At 39.3% G+C, this 6899-nt stretch overlaps 1 protein-coding gene and 1 pseudogene across 1 annotated transcript in view; one reads left to right on the top strand and one right to left on the bottom strand.

The window, feature by feature from the left end:
* The window catches only part of FAM160A1 (family with sequence similarity 160 member A1), a 265800-nt gene that overhangs the window by 13329 nt on the left and 245572 nt on the right, over positions 1-6899 (top strand). Inside the window, exon 2 of the mRNA XM_029940163.1 lies at positions 4933-5000. The gene's annotated coding sequence lies outside the window, so the exon portion shown is untranslated. The remainder of the gene's footprint in view (positions 1-4932; positions 5001-6899) is intronic.
* LOC115301123 overlaps positions 1-6899 on the bottom strand; it is a 63300-nt pseudogene that overhangs the window by 6901 nt on the left and 49500 nt on the right.

Here is a 6899-nt window from a genome sequence, read left to right as displayed (position 1 = left end):
TGGTTATGAAGTCCTTTAGTTTCTGTTTGTCTGGGAACCTCTTAAATTTTTAAACGTTTATTCATTTTGAGAGGCAGAGATAGAACTTGAGCAGGGGAGGGGCAGCAAAAGATGGAGATACAGAATTTAAAGGAGCCTCCAGACTCTGAGCTATCAGCCCAGAGCCTGAACCCAGGATCTGTGAAATCATGACCTGAACTGAAGTTGAATGCTCAACCGACTGAGCCACACAGGTGGCTACCCACTCTTTAAAAAAGATTTTCTTTCCAAATGTTTATTTTTGAGAGACACAGAGGGAGACACAGAACTTGAAACTGGGTCTAGGCTTGCCGTCAAGGCTTAAATTCACGAACTGTGAGATCATGATCTGACCAGAAATCAGTTACTTAACTGACTGAGCCACCCAGGTGCCCCTTGTCCGGGAAACTTTTTATCAGAGAGAGAGAGAGAGAGAGAGAGAATCTTAAGCCTTCATGCTTAGTGGGAATCCCACTATTCCTGAGATCATGACCTGAGCTGAAATCAAACATTGGAAGCTTAACCAACTGAGCCATCCATGTGCCCTACGTTTACATTATATTTAAATTTTCCAGTTATAAAATTTGAAAGCTTAAGGCTTCATCAAAAATTTCAATTTAAGTGATTTATTTATGTTGCTGAAAATGATGGCATCTCAAACACAGGCTCATCTGTGGTTATAAAATGCTGTTTATGTTTTGGTGAATCTGGAAAAAAAAAGAGAAAGAAAAGAAAACCATTTACATACATATTTTAAGCATACACACAAAAAGATCCCAATTGAACAAAAAACCCAGAATGGTCCATAGGCATGCAGGAGTTGAACACATTCTGATTAACGACTATAAAGATTTCCCCCAACATTTAGAGAAGATGTTTTCTAATGCAGGAGAATAATATACCATGGTCTCAAATCCTCTTTTCTGATGAAAGCTTTCTGTAGTTGTTTCCTTTATTTGTTCAAAGTCACCAGCGCTATAGATGCAGACCCCCCAACAGTCCCCTAATACTACTTCAAAATAAACATATCAAAATTGATTTTCATTAGAATGTTATTTTTCACATGAGTAAATTAAAAAATGAAGACCTAGATTTCCTCTATTATATATTGTATATTATATATTATGTATTTATATGAAGCAATGCAAACAATGAGCTTTATCTTCTGGACAAGAGTGCCAAGTTCATAAAAAGCAGCTACAATTTGAGGACACTTCATATTTACTATTTGCCTCTTTTGCCAGCACCGAGTCTGCCTCTGCTGAATTCTTTCATTTCATGAGAAACGTTAATTCTCCACTGCCGTCTGTGGCACCAATTATTTGTTCATGATCAAGACCTCTGGCAAACTCGGTTTATCAGCAGCCTATCTTTTCTTTGATTTTGTATCATCAGATTCACTGTCAGATAAAGGCCTTCTTTTTATACTATCTTTTTCTTTACCAGCTTTTTGAGAAGTAGCAAGACAGTCTAAATTTTCTTCAGGTTCCCAAGTATTGTCAGCATCTGTAAATCCCTTCCACTTCAGTAAATGCTCCATCTTCCCTACCACACATCAGTCCAGTGCTTTTTCCACCACAGATTCTTTAGGCTCTGCTTCTTCCACTTTTTTATCCTTTTCATTCTGTTTCTTTTGCATCTGTTGCAATGTAGTTTTATTGGAGGCCACTTTTTATTGCAGACTTGAGCTATTATTCATAGCCTCTGAGCTGCTCCAAGTCCCAGGTCTGTGGTGTCTCCTGCCCTTCTTGTTTTAGAACCAAAGGTCATGGGGATTTGTCTTTTGTGTGCAGTCTCCCCCACATGAAAGTCTTTTTTTCATTCTTCACCACGCTGCTGGCTCCCTTTCTGTCAGGGACAGCCAAGGTGAGGTTCTCTCCTGAATGACATCTTCACCCTCCTACCCTCTCCAGTGTAGATTATTCCCTACCTGTAGCTGTGGAGTTTGTTCTCCTAGTCTTAACTTAGTTTTCTGTTTTTGTTTTTTTTTAAATGTTTATTTATTTTGAGAAAGAGTATGAGCAGGGGAAGGGCAGAGAGAGAATCCTAAGCAGGCTCTGTGCTGTCAACATGTGGCTCAATATCATAAATGGTGACATCATGACCTGAGCCGAAATCAAGAGTCAACAACTCACTGACTGAGCCACCCAGCCCCTTCTGGGCTACTTACACGGATGTCAGTGGTACTGAGTTGTATCTGTGGGATGCAGTGAGATTGGGGTTCTCCTACTCTCCTGTCTTCCCAGCTTCTAACTTTGGACATTTTAATTATAATGTGCTTGGTGTAGATATTTTGGGATCCATCTTTTTTGCAACTATCTGGGATTCCTGGATTGAAATGTCTGTTTCCCTTACTAGGTGAGGGAAGCTTTCATCCATTATTTTTCAAATATGTTTTCTGCTCTGTTTTGCCTCTCTTCTTCTGAGATTCCTGTAATGCAAATGTTGGTCCACTTAATGTTGTCTCAAGAGTCCCTAAGGCATCTTCCATTATTTTCCTTTTTCCATTTTTTTTTTTCTCCTCTGATGGGGTGAGTTCCGCTGCCTTTTCTTTAAGTTCACTAATCCTTTCTTCTGCTTCATCTAATTTGCTGTTGAATGCCTACTGTGCATTTTCCAGTTTAGTTATTGTATTTTTCAGCTCTGTGACTTCCTTTTGGTCTTTCTATATTTTCTTTTTCTTTTTCTTTTTTTTTCATTTTCTTTTAGAGAGAGAATGAGAGGGAGAGAGAATCCCAAGCAGGCTCCACACTCTGTGCAGAGCAAGACACAAGGCTCAATCTCATGACCCTAGAATCATGACCTGAGCTGAAATCAAGAGATAGATGTTCCACAAACTGAGCCATCCAGACACCCCAAATGTTCCATATTTTCTTTGTTAAAGTTCTCATTCTGTTCATCCACTTTTCACCTGTGTTCTGTGAGATTTTTCATGGCCATTATTTTGAATTCTCTATCAAGTAAATCATTTATTTCTGTATTAAGGACTTTTTGTTGTTGCTGTTGTTGGTGTTATCTTGTTCTTCAATTTGGAACACATTTCTTTGTATCTTCATTTTGTTTCTTGGTTTGACTCTGTGTTGGTTTCTGTGTATTTGATAAAACAGTCACCTCTCCCAGGCCTGGAGGAGTGACCTTGTTTAGGGGATGAAACTTATTGTTCAGCCCTGCCCTGCTCTCTCTCAAACCTTTGTGATTACCCATGCAGCCTATTTTATTGCTAGTGGCTCCCAGTCATTGAGGGTATGTCAAAACCTGTAAGTTTCCCAAAGAATAGGATCTCAGTTAGCATCTGCATTCAGGTTGATTGGAAGCCAGACCTTCAGCCAGATCCTCAGGCAATAGCTTTTATTATTTTTTGTTATTTTTACTTTTTATTTTTTGTTTTTACTTAGTCAGCAGCTTTTAAAGTATGCAAACATAGGGCACCTGACTGGTTCAGTTGGTTAAGCATTTGATACTTGACTTTGGCTCAGGTAATGATCTCAAGGACACGGGATTGAGCTCTGTGCTACAGCCTTGGCACTGGGCATGGAGCCTGCTTAAGATTCTCCCTCTCCCTCCTCGTCCCCCATTCATGCTCTCTAAAAATTTTTTTATAGTATGTAAACATACACAGTCCTAGGGGACTGCAAGCATTAAGTCCCACTGGCTACTAGAACCAGGTGATCTAGAAATGTCCCCTGCTGACAGCTACAAAATTGGGGATGAGGAGAGGGTAATTATTCCTTTCCAGGAGATAATGGTGAGCTGGAGTGAGGCAGAAGGAGAGTGCAGATAAGGCACGCCAGCCTCTGTTCCCAGAGAGTACCCCAGTATGTTCCTTGATGTGTGTTAAATTAGATGCCTGCACTTTGCACCGGTGTTTAAGATAATCAAATAAGCATTGTTTACATAAAGTTTGGGCTCTTCTAAATTCACTGCCTCTGCACTGGTCCTTGTGATGGGTAAGTCTGCATGTGTGAGCTCTTTAAGAGGTGTTTCTCAGCTCTCTATAGCCTTGTTGGTCTTGTGGACATGGACATGTACCCTATTGGTTTTCAAAGCTCAGCAATTTGGGGACTTGTCTCTCAGGTGCAGGTGTTGAACATTGATGTGACCAATGTGGGCTTGAAACCCTTAGCTCCTCAGGGAGAAGCTCCAGGTTTCAATTGTCCTCCTGATTTTGTGTCTGTGTGTCTGAGATGGTCTCAGCTACTCCTACATGCTTTAATGTGCCCCCCCCTCTGCCATTTGTCTGATATGTAGGATTTGCTTAGCTGTTGATTCAGCTTATTCATGGAAAGAGGGGAGGTCAAGATTTTCCTACATTACCATCTTGAGCTAGAATTTTCAAGTACCATTCTATTAGACTTTTCTTTTTTATTTATTTATTTTTAACACTGATTCATTTTTGAGAGACAGACTGTTGAGTAAGGGAGGGGCAGAGGAGAGAGGGAGATGCAGAATCTGAAGCAGGCTCCAGGCTTTGAGCTGTCAGCACAGAGCTTGAACCCACGAACTGTGAGATCATGACCTGAGCTGAGGTCAGATGTTTAACTGACTGAGCCGCCCCAGTGCCCCAACTATTAGACATTTCTAGGTAGTGCCAGTTAAAGTTGCTTTCTTTTAAAAAAAAAAAATTCCTAAGACTTGAATCATGTTATACCAGACAGTTTATTTTCTTTTCTGTATTACAGTGGTAAAATGGTATTATGCTCATTTTTGTGGTTTCCTGTAAGACTAATAGAAGGTTTGGAATTTGGTAGGCTCTAATTGTGTGTACAGTATTTAAGGGAAGGAAGAAAATAGATGTATATGTACACACACACACACCCTCTGGTGTATTCCTTATCCTTAAGGTATGTATACATAGTTAAAGAAATATACTTGTAGGAATGTTTCATGCATTAAGTCGAAGACTTCTCGTTCTAGCTGAGATGGTGACCTGAGCATGACTGCTGGCTCCTCCTCCTGCACAACGATTCTGGAGACACCAGAAAGTAGGTATCTATAATGATCTAGAATCTAAGGAAGAAATGTTGACTTAATGATGGATACCAACCAAAAATTCGTAATAAACATCATACTTAGCAAAATTTTAGATGCTGTGTTACTTAGGAATGTGTAAAAGAAACCAAAAAAACAGTGGTAAACACACAAGGGATTGGTTTTTCCTCATAGCATAAGTCCAGAGGTGGGCAGTACAGCTCTGGTGCATGTCCTCACAAAATTTCAATGTTCTAGGCCTCTTGTGGCTTTCTGACTTGGTGATCATCTTACATATCCAGCTTCCCCCTCCCCCATCCTTTAAAGGTGGCTTTTGTTTCTCTAGGTAACCATGGTCCAGGTTCTTCCAGCAGGAAGAAGCAGGTAGAGAGAAGGGCAATGAGATGTGGAACCTAGCCTGCTGGGCATTCTGAAAGTTTAGACGGGGACCTTGTGTCACATTCTGTTGGCTTGACTGTGTTACACGACCACCTTTGGTTGGAAGGGCAGCTGCACTTTTGCCTCTGTAAACAAAATTGGGTTCTGGTAGAAAGGAAAACACAGACTTGAAATCAGGTAGACAATCAGTAGCATCTGCTTTGTATTTTGTTTAGGTTTGAGAACAACATCATGATCTCCACCATGACTACTACCTTCCAAGTTAGTAGTTGAAGTCTTGGCCATTGCAAAAAGACAACAACAAATGTGAATTATAACTCTGTTTTAAAACCTATAAAAACCACATCTAGCTTATTAAATAACTTATTAACAATACTAGGTAGCCTACTGAGTCTCTAACGTTGGCAACAGATACAAATTTAGAAACCATATAATTGGAAACCGATGTACCCCCATCATACAGCAGGTGTCTGTAGTGGGGCTAGCTCTGTCCCCACTCTTGTCGGAGACACTGCAGTGAGTAGGGCCAGCCCTCCCAGTGTGAGCCCTGGGTACTCGTGCAAGAACGTCTGCCACAAGCCAGTCTGTTTTCTATCTCTCTGGAATGATGCTTCGTAGTGGTTTTTTGACTTTACTAATGTCCCTTTCAAAATCTGTGTTCCATCTGTACAAGAGTCTAGAAAAACCAAGTGTCTGCTCCTTATTAAGGGAATTGGAGACCTAACAGGAGAGAAACCTCTTCTGATGCTAGGTGACTGGAAAGAATTGGTGAATACATCACAACATGTCACTTTCAGATGTTGATAACTTATATAAATCTTCAAATTCAACCAACCTTGACTAGCAGAGTCCAGCAAGAGAGCCAGATGCATGATCAATATATAAAAATAAATTTCATATCTTCATACCAATGGTGACCACTTAGAAATATTGATAGAAAATGTTTTAGTTGTAATAAAACCATATGATATACAAAAATTGAGCTATTATGGAATATAGAAAATAATTGTGGAAAAATTTGTATAACTTTATTCAAGGATATTTTTAAAATACTTGAATAAATGAAGCAAAATATCCTGCTAATACAGAATATTTACTATTGAAGCTTGAACAGATGTGAGCTCTTTGTGTGCAATCTTTCATTTATGCATGTGAGAGGGTTTTCTTTTTTTTTTTTTAATATTTTTACATTGTAGTACTTGTTTTGCTTGTTGGTGGTGTTTGCTTATTTAATACATTCCGTCAAGGAGAGAAATTACATGATGGTTTTTTTTTTGTTTGTTTTGTTTTGTTTTCCTTTCTCCCCTAGGAAGTGTGTCTTGGGTTTTTCCCTTATTATTTTCATTACTTTTTTTTTTTTCCTCTTTTTTTGGTGGTGGGGGTGGTTATGTTTAAATGAAGTTGCTTTTACAACACCAAAGACTTAATCATCCATTTCCTATATAAAAGGTAGCTACTTTTTTGCATGGACCTCAAGCATATTGTAGTATAGAGGTGGAATTTAAGGAAAGGTA

The sequence above is a fragment of the Suricata suricatta genome, chromosome 1 (assembly GCF_006229205.1).
Source record: "Suricata suricatta isolate VVHF042 chromosome 1, meerkat_22Aug2017_6uvM2_HiC, whole genome shotgun sequence".
Classification (NCBI taxonomy): domain Eukaryota; kingdom Metazoa; phylum Chordata; class Mammalia; order Carnivora; family Herpestidae; genus Suricata; species Suricata suricatta.
Note: the sequence above shows the minus strand (reverse complement) of the source record. Positions and strands in the feature narration are given on the sequence as shown.